Raw genomic sequence first — 17167 nt, 5'->3', positions numbered from 1 at the left:
AAATAATTAACAATGTGGCCAAACAGAATGGTATCTCCTCCACTTTACGGCTGGCATATTTTAGGAATACCTATGGATTAACTAGGAAATTCCTTATGCAAACCAGTAATATTTAATCTTCTGCATGCGCAACTTTAGTACAGGATGAGAGATGAACTATGGACAGCAGAGGTAAAAGTGTTCTCGAGGTCTTTCCCACGCCTTCGTCACACAGCCTCGTTTTCAGGTTCACCCACAAACAATAGCAACCACACTTTTCTTTGCTGGGAGAGAAGTTGCATATGACAGCCAATCTATCAAGTCTGAGGTGACTGTTTTTACCCAGTGGAACTTGCATTATTACCAAACTACAGCTAAATGTTCTTTTGTTAAATATCTCTTTAACTGTCTGATTGCGAGGGAATATAGTCCATTTATACATTTCTGCACAGGTTTGTTTTCCAAATAGCACTGCTACACCCTTTAAAGCAAGAAAGGGAAAATATTTTTGCGCCACCATTTAACGTTTGACATACCATTTCCAATTTACATCTATGTTTTCATAAAAGACAACTAAATAATTGGCAATAAAATTAAATGAGTACAAAAACATCTTTGTGAACGTTCACAAGTGAATTCCTAAGCGAAAGATGGAAACTTAAGGCCTGATTTAGAGTTTCTGGGATGGGTTACTTTGTCACAAACATGAAGGATATCCTGTCCATCCTATTACAATTGCATTAGGATATAACGCACTTGTAATATAGCAGAGGGGATATATATGACACGTTTGTGATGGAGTAACCCATCCGTTGAACTTTAAATTAGCCTCTTAATATGAGTGTAGACATGTTGTTCTGGAAACACATTTAAGATTTTAAAAAGATAGGTTAGCAGTTCCCATAATGTTAAACACTGCATTTTACCAAAGTTTAAAAATCTGGGACACCAAATTGAGCGTCCGTTTATAATGTAAAATGCATGTTTCCACCTAAAGTGTATGTGGGTGAGGAGGACTGTAAGAAATCAGGTTATTGGTTAAGGGGGATGAAAGCCCCACTTAGGCAGCAACCACAATCCTTGTCAGGGTGAACCACAACAGTCACTAAATTAACCTGTGCTTAACCCTATAGTGGCTTAGTACAAAAGCAGTCAGATTTAACTTAGAGGCAATGTGTAAAGTATTTATGCAGCACACAAACAGTAATAAAGTGAAAACACAAGACAAGTAAAATCCCAAGCCAGTTTAGAATGATAGAGTACATTTACATACATAGAAAACATAAATGAAATGACACCAAAATGAAGCGCCACTCTCAGTCATTTGGTCATACTAGACGGGAACTTCAAACGTTATGCAGTAAATAGGGCAGGTAGTTTCACTGGAGTAAAAAAAGTTACATTTGCTAGAGTTCAACAATAGTTCATGTAACAGGTTACATAGAATGGTGAATAGGTTTTTGGGATAATAGTGAAAAGAAATTAATTTGTATGCAATTCAGCAAAAAGCCTTACATATTAGAAGTCATTGATAAGTAGGAAAATTGTCAATACCTTGCTTAGGCCTATTGTGTTGATGGATAAGAGGAGCACGTGCAGTGGTCAAGGGTTATATTTCTGGGCTGTTAGTGCTTGCCTGTTGGCTCTTCATGATCTGTCAGATATAGAAAAAAGAGGGTTCAGAAATATAAAGACAAGGGCTAATGAGCAGCTAATACAAGGTTGTGGTTCAAACTTGTTCCCAATAGATTCAAACAGTTTTTTGTTTTTTTTTAAATTTCTTTATTTGGTTTGCTTCCATTACTGCAGACAATGTACAATACCATCATCGATCTCTTCCGCCTCAGCCGAGGTGGAGCACGTTTCCGTAATAATACAAGTCATTAAATTAGACCAAAGGCCGTGTCGGAGGAGGAGTCCATATTTTCAATGTTCTTTTTCCTTTTTATGAACGACATCAGAACTTAACTGAAACTTAACTCCCTCCTCCCCTTCCAACCTAGATTTCAAACATTTGCTTTCTAACTATTCAGATATTAAGTTGCAGGTTTCTGTGATCATTGATCAGTTGTAGTCAGTCAAATAATTATCACATTGCATCTTGTAACAATTAGATTTGAATGCATTCTATTTGCACCGCTTGTGACCTGTGCATTTCAAATCAGCTTGGTATGGATTCAACCATTAATTTGCTCCCCGGTTTCATTTTCACATAGGTTGATGGGATACCTTATTCACGTTGGGCACATTTTATTTTATTTCATTGCATTCAAGATAAACTCACAGATGGTCACTTCTTTCTAAAATCAAGTTGAATATTCTTTATTTATAAAACACCAAACTCTGTATCAAATCCTGGGCCAGGACAAAGTTAAAAATAGACAAAAATGTGCCAAAACGTCTACCAACTCTTGAGGACTAGGGGAATGAAACTGAAAAAAGTTTTAAATAGCTTGTGAATGGGAAACAACGAAGTGTCATTAACACCCTTTTTCTGTTCCTCACATAACCCAAAGACAGAGGCAGAGCAGAAGAAAGAGGAAGGTAAATAAATAAGGAGGTAAACAGGAACAAACAGGGGCGGTAGGAGAGAAGGAAATGAGAGTGAAGAGAAAGGAGGCAGACGTGAGTTAAAGAAAAAAGATAAACAAATGTAGATCCTGAAACAGGGAGGAGCCATGAGAAGGAAGGGAGGTGAAGAAAAGAGACGTGGACAAAGACAGGAAGAAAGCATGGTTGCACCCTTTCCATGAAACTAAATAAAGAAGAAAATTGAAGAGGAGGGGAAAAAAGTAGCTACAGTGGAAATAAAATGATAATGTAAGAGGAGGGGCACAGTTCCTTTGACATTAAAGGGCATTTCACTGGTTGAGTTAACCGACATGGTGAATGTCATGCAATAAAGATGTTTCCTGGGAAAAATATTTGTCAAGTCAGGATGGCCAGGTCATATTGTAAAAAGAAATTTAGCAATAGCACAAAGAACTGGTTTTAAGCCGTTTCCTAACTATGGTGTGGTTGCTTGTGGCTGTGGTGCTTGGTGACAGTGTGTTTGAGAGGCATTGGAACACTAATGTGAGGGACCCATTACCAGTGCTGCCAGTGCTTAATTGAGCCGGTGGTTTCTGGTGCTCGGCACTTAATCGTCTAGATAATTTAGAGATGCCAACAACATCAGTTAATTATTAATGCTATATTCATTAAAAAGGACTACTATTACCTGCCGCCAAGCCATTCTTATAGCTTTGGGGTCTGAAATAGTCCGAATTGTCACACTTGTAGGAGTGTGATGGTTAGTATTTGTGTTGTTACTATCACTGGCAGCATAGCAGGGCAATGTGTGGTGGAAGCTGCAGTGGCCTCCTGACGAGAGCACTGGCACGTTTTCTTTTGAACTAATTAAGCAAATTAATCACTGCTCTGATTGTGTCTGTGATAGCATCATAGCCGTGCTAGTCCCCATGAGCAGACTACTCGCAGCAGAATATATTTCTTTGTTCAGCAAGTAGATGTTTAAAGAAGAGTCTTCTGGTGAATCAGGTCCATATAGGTTTACGAACAGTCAGTAACAACCATCACATGGAAAAGAGTTAGGGGCTTATTTATATAAACTTTTGCATCACTGCATGAAAACAGCGATGCAACAGTTTTCACTGCGCCCTCCTTGCGACACGATGGATGCACCGTATTTACTGTACGGCGCTCCATGTCGCAAGGAGTGACAGATGCGCCAGGAATCCTGACACATCTATCGGTGCAAAAGTCATGCGGTGCTGGAGTTTTGTCGCAAGCAAGATGCCACTCCAGCAATGTATGAGGTAGGCCCACACACAAAGCACTGTGTCACCTTTACACCTGCTATGAGGCAGGCATAAGGTTTTAACGCAGTGGTGTCCTAGAAGTGGTGCAGTGAAAACTGATAGATTTCACTGTGTCACTCCTATGAGGCTTTGTTGCGTTGGAACAACCACCCTGCATACATTATACCTGCTTCAGGTATAATGTGGTGCATAGCTTTAAAACGTGACGCATTTGCCTAGATGCATCAACTTGTAAATATGGCGCAGTGTGTTGCATTGTTTATGCCGCCGCTGCGTCATGAAAGTGACACAACGGAGGAGCAAACGTGTCGCAAGGGGATCATAAATAGGCCCCTTAATTTTTCAATTGCCAATTTGAAGCGCTTTTAAGAGCAAAGTATATTTCCCTAACTGTCGATTTTTCGTTATGCTGGACAATAAAGCATTGGTAATCAGAGAGTATTTTAATGGACTTGGGGGGCATTTAGAGTTTGGTGCAAATAAATGGAAGACTTGTCGAAAACAATTGCGGGTATCTCTTATGTCCTATTTAGAATGCATACCCTAGTAAATACTCGATATTCTTCAATTGGGGAATAATGCATCCATGGTACTTGTTATTCCCCATTCTGAGCACATGTGTGGTGTTTGCTTCTACATTTATCCAAGTTTCATCTGCCACAAATCAGAGAAGAAAACACTAGTTCTTTGCATCCAAATTGAAATCCTTTTTTGGCACAAACAGGAGTTTAAGCGGGGCATTAGAAGAAGCTCAGAATATTGAACCCGCTCAGCATCTTCCAGGAACAGCTCAAAGGTCCACCCTCAAACAAAATATGTGATAGGAAGAAACTCTCTCTGAGGTCAGGTGTTTTTTTACCTTGTCCATCTTTAAGAGACTGGGAATGAACAAATAGCAGACCGGAAAGAATTAGATAACTGTGGGATTTACAATATGTGTGAAGAAAAAAGGAGTTGGGCAGGACCCGGATTTTGATTTTCTTGAGAAGAAAAATAAAAGCAGTTCAGAACATATGCTCAGAGATGCAGTGGGTATGCTCAGGGGTAAAAGAGTGGCCCAGGTCATGTAAACAGGTATTTATTTTTCAGTGCTTCCACAGGTATTTAGCCTGCTGGCACTGTCCACGCCAAATATACATGCCAGCACCCATTACATCTTGGAATTTTCTTTATGAATAATCTATGAATGTTATTAACTCTCCATTAGCTGTAAATACTGCTCTGCAATGCTATACTTTACATAGATTTTCAATTTTTCATAGAATTCACACTCGTGTGGTTCAATATGCCACCTAGGCTAGGATGTATGACAATTTCTGCTTCACAGTTAAGCTCCCTCCATCATACCAAAGTTAAGTTCTCTCCATCATGCTCATCATGTCATTACCCTTTTGTGACTCAATAGGCTTCGACACATTTCTTTTCTCATGCAAGATGCCATGGAAGCATTGTAGCGCCAGATACACATGCATGTTATTCATTCTTTCAAACGTAATATGAAATTGCTTTAACCATGCATTTCTATACACTACAAGCGTAGACATCAAATCACAAAGAGAACCCTACATTTGTATACAAAAGCCAGATCCTAAATATTTCCCAGTGTTTTAAAACTTTCATAGGAATATTTTGCCAGCGTTTATGAGGCAGTTTATTAGTCACTACCCTCTCGCCCCCAAAATAAACATCTCCCTGTCTCACCTTGTAGAGCCCAAATTCACGAAGGATCGGTCGAATCAACTTCAGTAAGTGTGATTAACAAATACGTCACAAACCGTTCGGTGTCTTAACTGCTGATTATCATTAGGAGCGCGCGCCAGTATTCCAAGAGACACCTGTGCAGGCTCATTCTGCACCTTAGTTTTGTCCTGGAATGGATGCAAGAAGAATCTTTTCCGAGCTTAGGTCAACTTTAGTTTTGATAACGTTGTACTCGTCAGCATCTCTTTAAATGTATACTAATTGTAGTGCCTGAATTGGTTATATTTCCAGGTTGTCCATTCCAACCATTATTTAACATCCTAATTGTCCAAAACGTATACATTTTGCATGGGCAGCGAACGGTAACCCTTTAGTGACAAGGGAATGTGAGCACAGAATAAGGGCAACATTATATAATTCAAATATTGAAGTTTTGTGAATAAAAAGATCAAACACCAACATGAGGAGACCTTGGGGGTTCTGCAAGGTTTCAAAAGAATATCAATAAATGAGTTCCGAGAGAAATTGGGGAATAAACAGATTTGAATGTTTACAAAAATCTCTAGACTCCTAATACTAACACATACTAATACGAATAATTAAAGACATGTTAACCGCAGGACAAGTGAAAATGCCGTGCACTCCCAGAACCAGTCACTTGCTTGAGCAATGATTTTAAACGTCATAAAATATTAATTTCGATGGGTCTTACAATAGCAAATAAGTATTTGGAGACATTGTGGCTGAGCTTTTAGACTACAACAATTATTGGCTCTAATTTGTAGGACTGAGTAGGTACAGTAAAAGAAAATGATTAATGCTTATACAGCATGTGCTTTGCCACACAAATGTATGCCTCACAAATGTGGGTCACAAATTTGTTGTCTTTAACAAACTATGTATCAGTGGTAGCGTCCATAATAACGGCTGGCAGTGGCAAATGCCTTGCGGTCACAGCTATCATTGGCTTCATACTTCACTGCGTTTTGTATATATATATATAGCAGATGAGTCGCTCGATAAGTGAAGGAGCCTCACATGAAGTGAAATTAATCCTTTTAATCGGCAGACAGCAAGGTGCCAAAACATCTCTTCTCCCAGTTGGTTAAACATGTTGCCATAATTTCCATACGCGTTTCGGGTCTCTCAATCCCTTTTTCACTGGCTTGGCACAGGGGACAGTGGGGAACAGAAGTACACACATGCTCGCATTTGCAATTGATTTATACAGTTCCGCCCCAATGGGCGTGTGCGGGCAAAGCACCTTGGTTATAGTAGTTTCTAGCCGTTGATAAAAGTTGCTTAATTTCCCCAAAAAGTTATTTTCCCTTCAAAAAACACTGTCCAGTAATGTTGGGAACCTGCTTACTTATGCCGCGCTTCATTTAAAAAAAGCCCCCGGGTGTGCCAGGTCCCAGGGCCACTATAAATTAATTAGCGGGGGCCCATGCAGACCCAGGGACCACCAGCTCCCCGAGGCTGTTAAAAAAAGCATGGGTGGGTCCCAATCCCCCCACGCTACCCCGGGGACCACCACCCCCGGGGCTCTATTTGTTTTTTAAACATGTGTGGGGGCTCAAGCCCCCCCACGCCCCAGGGACCACCACCCCCTGGGGCACTAAATATGTAAATGCGGGGGTCCGTTACGGACCCCCAAGCCCCGGGTACCACCACCTCCCCAGGGCTTTGCACACATTGGGAGGGGGGCACGGCTACCCACCTGGAGCCCTTGATGGCCCTGGAGACCGCCACTCCCGAGGGCCAGCTCCTGCAGTGTCCCAGGGTGCCCACCCCCGGGACAATGCTGTTTGCTACTTGTCACATCAGGCCACGCCCCCTCCCTGCACCACTGTGCAAACGCGCTCCCTGGGGCGTTGTAAATTGGGGGATTAAGTCTCCTTGAATCCTGAGGATCCCTGGGGGCCAACTTGCCCCCCGGGTACCTCCAGTAAACACCACAGAGTTACATTGCAGAGAGGTGTAAAAAAGGGGTGTGGCCTTGGACCACCTCTCTGCAACGCAGCCCTGTGGTGCTTACTGGAGGTTCCTGGTGGGCTAGTTGGCCCCCAGGGACCCTCAGGATTCAAGGTGACTTAATCCCACAATTTAAAACACGCCACAGGGCATGTTTGCACACTTGTCACATCAGGCCACGTCCCCTCCCTGCACCACTGTGCAAACGCGCTCCCTGGGGCGTTGTAAATTGGGGGTTTAAGTCTCCTTGAATCCTGAGGATCCCTGGGGCCAACTTGCCCCCCGGGTACCTCCAGTAAACACCACAGAGTTACATTGCAGAGAGGTGTAAAAAAGGGGCGTGGCCTCGGACCACCTCTCTGCAACGCAGCCCTGTGGTGCTTACTGGAGGTTCCTGGTGGGCTAGTTGGCCCCCAGGGACCCTCAGGATTCAAGGTGACTTAATCCCACAACTTAAAACACGCCACAGGGCATGTTTGCACACTTGTCACATCAGGCCACGTCCCCTCCCTGCACCACTGTGCAAACGCGCTCCCTGGGGCGTTGTAAATTGGGGGTTTAAGTCTCCTTGAATCCTGAGGATCCCTGGGGGCCAACTTGCCCCCCAGGTACCTCCAGAAAACACCACAGAGTTACATTGCAGAGTTATTCTAACTCCAGGGGGTGCAACAGTAGGGTAAGTGTTGGATAGTATAGGGGTAAAAATTACTATTCTAACTCCAGGGGGTGCAACAGTAGGGTAAGTGTTGGATAGTGTAGTGTAATATTATGCGTTGTAATGGTATGCATTGTAATGGTAGTATGCGTTGTAATGGAATGCATTGTAAAGGTCGTTTTTAAAAATGCGTTGTAGTGTCATGCATTGTAATGTCATGCGTTGTAATGGATTGTGCGTTGTAAAAAATGCGTTGTAAGTGTAGTGCGTTGTAAAAGTTGCGTTGTAAAGGTTGTTCCCCGGAGTGGGTAGGCCAGTCCACTGGATGAAGCTATAAAGAGGAGAGGGCAACAGAGAGCACTAGGAAGAGCAAGAACAGAGAACACTGGAACAGAACAGAACAGCACAGAACACTGAGAAGAGGGAGGAGTGGGGAGCACCGGAAGAGAGTAACAGAATAGAGCAAGCACAAAAGGGGGCAGCACACATCATCATAGAAGCGCATGACCAGGAGGGGGATACATAAAGCCCTGAAGAATAACACTGTTGAAGCACTGGAAGCAGTGTATTAAGTGGGATTTTAAAAGTGAGGGTCTTTAAAAAGGGGTGTGGCCTTATAATTAAGGGAGTGACTTAAACAAGTAATCTAAATTTGTGTGGTTTTCATAGTGTGATATTCGACCACTATTTCGGTTCCTATGTAGGCATTCTGTTATTGCTTCTATTCATACATATCATAACAACTAACCTACACCTAAAACCAGCCAAGACTATTGGCTTTGTCAATGGTTGTTAGCTGTTTAAGGTAAATTAAAAACAACAATAATTTTGTTGTAAATAAATATTATTGAAAATGTTTCAGTTTGGAAATTGTGAGACTTTTAATTACATTTTACTGCAGCTGTGAAAGGGGTAGTGACCTGCAGTGTCTCAATCACACCCGTTGTGTTCACCGTTTTTATTGCCAAATCTGCATATCTAACACCTGATCTTTGTCCTCTTCAGCACCCTCTTTTCACTCTCTCAAATGCACGTTCTTGCATCTCCTTCAATTCAACCCCCAAAACAAACAACACATCCGCTCAAGTGAGAGCACTGTATTTTTCTTAGCTTTCACCTTGTGAACATTTTGACAACTGTGAACCTCCTTTAGAAAAATATACGCACAGAATCACAATTGTGACTAGAATACATGACTGTTGCTCTGAGCGCTTTGCAGAGAGGCCAAGGATTGGATGACCATGTATTTTGAAGACTTTTATGTCCAACTGACAGGCCCTGTGAGAAACTTGCTCTGCCTTCAGCTTCTGCTTCGGAGTGTGCAATCGTGGCATGTTAAAAGCACATGGAGGCGACTTAGTTCAAAGTATGCACAATGCAGAAGTATTCTGCCATACAAAAAATACATAAACACAACATACTGAAATAGTTAATTCTCCTAGGGCATGTTCACCTAAGTCAAATGTGCGAAACATAAACAAGAATGCACAGCATACCTAGTGCAATTAATGTGTCAGCACAAGTCGAATTTTGAATAGGGAGTGGATGGGGCAGCAATCATTTTGTAGGGCACTCTACTGAGCAAACAGTATGGATGGCTCAAAGGCTTATTGTTGAAAGACTTCCTGGAACCAAATTTAGATCACACTTAGGGCACAGTCTGCTCCACCATGTACTCAGGTATGCACGTGATTTAATTGAGTTTCAAAGGCCTGCTAATTAGTATGCATTACTTTTAAGTGATGCCTTCTGGGAGCCTAAGTTCTGTAGTTGAACCAGCCATTCTTCGGCCCCGTCCAGTCAAATACCCCCTAGAGTGGAAAATCCAGTCACAGTGGCTCCATGGGAAGGGAATGGGTCCCGTTTTAGAAGTGCTTTACAGTAGGAGACTGAATGCCTTTTTCATCCCTGGCAGGCAGTTTGTTTCAGCTCTATCCCTCTTCACACCTCGTAAATAGCTCTTCTCCTATTACTGAATGCCCCTTATAATGCACGCATTGAATGAGCATCTGCGCAGGAAGAAACCACAGTATGCGTGGGCACACAGTTGCGCAGCTTAGGGGGAACATAGATTGTGGGTCTGATTCCCCTTGTAATGCCCTATTACTTACCAGTAATCTTCATTACTCCTGATCCTGTGGTCCACGTCCCATTCATAACATTAGGCGATAATCATCTGCTGACAGAAAAAAAGAAGAGAGGAATTCTAGGACCCTAACCCCACCCCTTGTCACTGTGGGTACATAAGCAGTACTTGCCCAGCATTCTGCCTGATCCGCCTGAACTACCAAGCAACCAAAAGGAAGACTGGCTGTCTGGGAGGGAGGGAGGGGTGTAATGAATGGGACATTGAGATTTCAGGAGTAATGAAGATTACCGGTAAGTAATAGGGCATTACCCCCAGGTTCCTCCTGTCCTCGTCCCATTCATAACATGTGGAGAATACCAAAGCCAGGAAAGCGGCCTTCTGAACCTGAAAGAGCTCCCAGGAAACCACACTGACAGTAAAACCCAAAGTGAAGGAAACGGGAGAACCACAGGAAAAAAACAGGCAGGAGCTCATCGCCCACAATGCCACTAACCAAACAGTGGTCGTTGTAACGACCGTGTTGTGAAGGCACGCGATGTAATGACTCGCGTAGTAAACAGTCATATTCTTCCCAGACACCTGGAAACACGCTACAGTACTCCCACTCAAGAAACTCTCAGCAGACCCAAAGACTGCAGGCAACTATCGACCTATCTCCCTGCTACTCTACCTGGCAAAAGTCAAAGAAAAGATGATAAACAAGAGCCTAGCCAACCACCTCACTGACAACCATATCCTCAACCCCACTCAATCCAGATTCAGGCCCAACCACAGTGCAGAGACTGCTCTCATCATTGCCAAAGAGGACATCCAGATAATCATGGACAGAATGACACCGCAGCCCTCATCATACAGAATCTTTTCGGAGACTTCATAATCTTCTTCCACACCATCCTTGTCCAGCGATGGCACAAAGCGGCATCCAAGGTCCTGCATTTCGCTGGCTTTCTCATTCCCCACAGGCCACACCCAGTCAGTCAGCCGGGGCGCCCTTCTGCAAAGACACTGTCAACTTCATCTGCGGAGTTCCACAAGGTTCTCCACTCAGCACTGCGCTGTTTAATGCCTGCAAGACATCACTCGCCAGCATCATCCATACCCAAAGAATCAACATCATATCCTTTGCTGACAACATCCAGCTAATTCTCTCCCTCTTCAACAAGACACCAAACACCCGGACCATTTCTCCACCTGCATGACAATGTCATCAGATGGATGAAAACCAAGAATCAACAGCTCATCACAGAAAAGACAGAAGTAGTAATCTTCAACAAAGACACCTCAATTGGGGACTCCAGCTGGTGGCCTGCCAAACTTAGACACACACCCCTCACTGCAGCAAATGCAAACACCTTGTTATAGATCTGGCATCCTTGCCGTGGTTTCCCCTGAGTTTTTACCTTTTGACCTCAAGTTTTTGACTGTTTTACTGACTTTGTTTTTGCTGGCTTTAGGAATCTGGGCACTTTACCACTGATAATCAGTGATAAAGTGTGTGTGCTCTTTACTTAAAACAGGGTCACATTGGCCTATTCACAATTGGTATATTTATTTGATATGTCCCTAGTAAAGTACACTACCTGCGCCCAGGGCATGTAAATCAAATGCTACTAGTGGGCTTGCAGCACTGATTGGCCACCCACTTAAGTAGCCCCTCAAACATGTCTCAGGCTTGCCACTACTAAGCGTTTGCGTGCAGTTTTAAACTGTCATGTCGACCTGGAAAGTTAACCTACTTTCCAAGCCCTAACCTTCCTTTGTGTTTCATATAGGTCACCCCTAAAGTAGGCCCTGAATGGTGCATGGGAAGGGTGCAATGTATTTAAAATTTTGGACATGTATTTTTAAGTTTAACATGTCCTGATAGTGAAATACTCTTAAATTCGTCTTTCACTACTGCAAAGTCTGTCTCTCCCATAGGATAACATTGGGATTGCCATAATTCAGTTTATAAGTGTAATTTCCAATTAGGAAAAGATCGGACCACAAATTTGGTGTATTTAGATTCACATTTTTAAAACACAACTTACGGTAAAGCTGGTTTTTAAATTGCAATTCTGAAAATACCACTTTTCTGAAGTTGGCTTTTTGTTACTGTAACCATTTGATGCCTTCGGCCTGTCTTTGGAATACATGTCTGGAGTGACAGCTGGATTTCTGCATTCCCTCTAGACAGCCACACACAAAGTGAGGGTAGGTGTGACTAAGTGGCCATCTGCATGTTGATAGGTCATCCTGGGCAGGATGGGAGGGAGGAGCTGACACTCACACCTGAAAGGGCTGTGTCCTGCCACCACACAAATGGTTGCAAAGCAATCTGTACTGAGTTTGGAGCCAGGTCAGAAAAGGTAGGGTCTTATGCACTTCAAAGGCATCTCTTTGAAGTCTGCCTACATCAAAGTCCCAACTGGGTATAAGTACCGAACCTCTGACACCACCAATTCAGACCACTTCTAGAATTGAGAACATTCTAGCTGGAAGAAGCACTGCTGTGCTTTGCTATGTTGTCCTGCTGCCTGCTACCTCGTGCCTGGGAGCGAGAAGGACTGGACCAGTATCTCTGCATCCCAGAACCAATGTATCTCCCACGGCTTGTTGGCTTACCACCTGCTTCTGAAGACTCAAGGATTTCAAAGACTTCACCCTGCAACCATCACCTGGACTCTATCTGCTGTGAGTCCTACTCTGCCAAGTGGTGCGGATCCAGTCCTGGACCCTTGGAAGTGAGTTTTCAGTGCTGCAATCCAGAAAATTCATGCATCAACAACATTGCATCGATCGGAGCCAGGTGAATTTCCTTCGACACCAACTCATTACCTCTGCTACATGAACTGCAGACATCGCATCACCAATGGCCTGAAGCAGCATCCCTGACTTTGCGTGGCTCAGCATCAACGCATCTGTTTGTACTGCACGCATTGCCTACCGGCCAGCGTCCAAGCAACGACACATCACCCTGATGTTCATCACATCTTGACTCTCGAAACATCTTCAACTTTGCACAACTCAGAACTGATGCATTGCCCCATCTGTGAGATCAACAGCAACGCATCAGCTCCTGTGCTCCACGTGTTGCTCTCAGTGTAGACGCATCCAAGATACTGTTCAGTGGGCCAAGTACGGTCCCTATATCTGACCCATGCTCCATCGCGGTTAGCCTGCACTTTTGGATTTGCCCCAGCACAAGAGCGACCATATAGCTATTTGTTTCTAAGCACTATATAAACTGTTTATTCTTTAAAAATTCATATCTTGACTTCTACTTATTGCATTTTGGTCTTGTTTTGCTCATAACATATTTTGGTTATGTTCCTAAACTGGTGTGGAATCCCTTTGTGGTGTTTTCACTGTGTTTCTGTGTGTTGCGTGTACAAATACTTTACACATCGTCTCTTAGTTAAGCCTGACTGCTCTGTGACAAGCAACCAGAAAGTGAGAACAGGTTAATTTAGAATGTGTTACTGACTTACCCTGACTAGGATTGTGGTTCATGCATGGACAGGGTGCACACCTCTGCCAACCAGAAACCCAATATCTAACACCTTGGAATAGTAATCAACAACCAACTCGCCTGCCTGGCTGGGCAACTGAATGCTCAAGAAGACCTTCAAACGGCTCCCCACCAATATCTGCAGAACCAATACCCAAGCCCTCACCACCAGCAAATTGGACTACGGTTAGCACTCTATGTTGGAATAAATGCTCAACTTTCCAGAAGACTCAAGACCATACAAAACTCTGCGGCTAGGATCACCTTCAAATTCCCACTTCATACCCATATCACCCAGCACCTCAAAGAGCACTACTTCCTCTGAAACCACAAACACTTCAAACTCCACACGCAGACATACAAAGTCTTACACATCATTGGCCCATCATATCACAACAACTGAAAAAACTTCTACAAACCTACTAGACACATCTGCTCAGCCAGACTCCTGCCCATGCACACCCCCCACATACCCAGAAAAAGATCTGGTGGTCGTGCCTTCTCCTATATTGCACCTAATGCCTGAAAGCACCTGCCCCTGCACATCAGAACCTCCTCCTCAATTTTTAATTTTTATAACAAACTGAAGACCTGGCTTTTCACCTAGCACCAACCCTGACTCCGGCCACACACCTCACACTCCAGCACCAGAATACCCTCCCAGGTGAGTTGTTTCTATAGAAACACACATAACATAACTAGTTTTTAACCGAATGCAACATAAATATAACATTACATAGAAAGAGTCTAAGCTTCTTGAAAACAACATTGATCCTCGACACAGTCCAACGATGATCATTTTGTGTGGTCAGTTTTGGCACTGATTGTCAGTCTTGTGACCCAAAATGCCTACTTGCAAGGCCTTATCTAACGTGGATTTGGTGGTGTTGACATTGCTGAGGAGAGCCTGCTATTGGGAATGGTATAATTTAAACCTATCATAACAAAACACTATTGCAATGATTCTTCTATATCTGTTTCTTAGCTGTGATAATAGAACTTCCTACAAAAACACAGTTTTTAGGTGAAACATTTAATATCTAACATGGCTTCAGGTTAAAATCGCTCCTCTGGAAGAAATGTGCCATGCACGTACGTGGCAGCGCTGTTCGTACAAAGACTGTACGATCTTCATTTCTTTAGCTTATTTCCTTTCATTTGATGGTTGTTCTTTGTTCTGTTCAATCCCCTTTTTTTCGTTTATTTCCTTTCATTTAATAGTTTTTCTTCGTCTGGTAGCATTCTTGTAATCTATAATTCTTTTCCTAATTCTCACTTTTTATGAGTGACCGATTTCTTGAACTTCTTTCTTCATTACAGTTATTGCTTTATGTTTGTTCCAAAATGGACTCGACTGTTTTAAATGTGGCTAAACAATGTCATACGTTGTTTATAAAAATGAATGGGGACTGGGAACACTGTCTAGGGAAATAATATTTTTGAACTACGCCAGGATTTGGCATGAGATAATGGGACTATTTAAATTTGGCAGCTGTGGAGGATAATCCCTTTGCATTAGTTAGGGGGAACAGTTCCAAACACCTGTAGATCCTTGCGTGACATTGAACAATCTCCAGAGTAGCCAATGGTCCCAGACCTCTCCCCTTCCAGGTCGCAGAGGGAAACTGAATCTGTCTCTCTAAGACTTTCACTTTGGCGCTGTAGCGATTAGGTTACACTGCCAACACAGTTCTATTGGTGGGGGACCGTGTTTACTGCACAGCGGGTTCATTAAAGGCATAAAAAACAAGCACTTGCCAAAGTCATGAAGCATCTTGGCTAGAAAAAGTAAACAAGTGAAAGATATTTTTATTTGAGGTTAGGTTTGCTTTAGCCTAACAAACTCTAAGAATCAACATACAATCTTAAAAAAAAAAATACAGCCATAAAATGCATCACACTTTATGTGAAAAATTGAAAATGGGCGTGAGGCTCATGCAGAAACAATTATTGTCAAATGTGATTATAAAAATGTAGATCATAAAATGTGCATAACTTGAAGTTGTAAATTAATAAACACGTGACAGAATGAATCTATACCTAACAAAAATATAACTTGGAATATTAAACAGACAATGCTCACATTCGGCAATAGAAAAGTGTGCTCTTTAAACAACTATGCAGTTATAAAAAACATAATAACTAATTGCTATGAATGCAAAATAAATTTTTAGATGTTTTTCTTATACAAAGTATCAGAGGCCATGTTATAAATATAGCTCAGTGTCCCACTCTGCGTAGTGGCACGTACATAAGTCTGTGTGGCAAGCTCTTTCAGGGACAATGTGCTGTGCCACAACCAATGCACTTTACTCAGTGCTGGTGTAAACTCCCACCTGCACTAGGACCAGCCGATTAGTGAACTGCCAGTCCGTTTTCATTGATCACCCTGTATATGTGGGTGTTGCAAAGTCATCCTGTGCTCTGGGTACCCCCCAACTTTTTGCTGACTGATACTGGTGGTAACTAACACTGACTGACCCTGGGCTCTGCCTTACCAGGCCGAGGGCCAGTGCAATGCTGAAAGAGACACATTAGAATACAGTTAAAACACCTACATACGCTAGGGTACACAATGGTATGGTGGGGTACCCCTGTGATTGGCATGACCTACCCTATAAACCCCTAGTATATAATAGGGCAGGGGGATTGAAACTACCTATAAGTCCCTAGTACCCTAGGGCATGGCAGTTTAGAGGCCAGCAGCTCTTTTTGCACTTGCATGTGTGCACTGCTGAAGTCTGAGGTCAGTTTAAAAGCAGTCCTGGGTGAGTAAATTGTGCCCAAAATCGACTTTGGGGTTTGGGGCACTTAAAATGGATAACCTACAATGTTTTGGCATATTAGGAACCCCCAGAGTCTCCCTTAGGTATCCCAGGGGTGGAGGGTCAGGTATTTATATGGTACAACCTTATAAAATGAGTTTTTATATGCCTGGGTAAAGTGAAATTTCACATTTCACCCCCCACATTGTGGTAAAGTGCTGCTCAAATTCAACTTTGATGCTAGGAGCACTGTGGAGGGAGGATCTGTAATATTTCTACAGATTCAGAAACCCTAAAGTCTCCCCTAGTTGCACATGCGGTGGGGTTCCTGTAGATATAAGACAAGTACCTATAAAATATGTTTTTGTAAGTCCTGGTGCTGGGAAAATTGCCCTAGTAATTTTTCCCATTGCAAATCCCCTGTTGCATAGGTTAACATGGCAGGAAGTTATTGATTAATAACTTTTGATAGGAGAAGGCTAGAAGTGCCTTTCAAAGACTTCCCAGAACGGTATTAATAAACCCAACAATATCATATTGTTGAATTTCTCCTAAAGTGTACATATAAGAAGTTATGAGACTTTCTAGTTTATAAGTCCAAATTCAGCATTCCAGTGGTCTGCCCTGATTGGTCAGAGTTAATTGGATTAGCCAGGCTGCCTTGTAGATGTGATAAAGAGCCCCTGGGGTCAA

At 42.7% G+C, this 17167-nt stretch overlaps 1 protein-coding gene across 10 annotated transcripts in view; it reads right to left on the bottom strand.

Annotated features, from left to right (window-relative positions):
* MYT1L (myelin transcription factor 1 like) overlaps positions 1-17167 on the bottom strand; it is a 1127044-nt gene that overhangs the window by 528922 nt on the left and 580955 nt on the right. For all 10 annotated transcript variants that reach the window (XM_085610775.1, XM_085610782.1, XM_085610783.1 and 7 more), the window contains one exon: positions 1534-1633. The gene's annotated coding sequence lies outside the window, so the exon portion shown is untranslated. The remainder of the gene's footprint in view (positions 1-1533; positions 1634-17167) is intronic.

The sequence above is a fragment of the Triturus cristatus genome, chromosome 6, assembly GCF_964204655.1.
Source record: "Triturus cristatus chromosome 6, aTriCri1.1, whole genome shotgun sequence".
Classification (NCBI taxonomy): Eukaryota; Metazoa; Chordata; class Amphibia; order Caudata; family Salamandridae; genus Triturus; species Triturus cristatus.
Note: the sequence above shows the minus strand (reverse complement) of the source record. Positions and strands in the feature narration are given on the sequence as shown.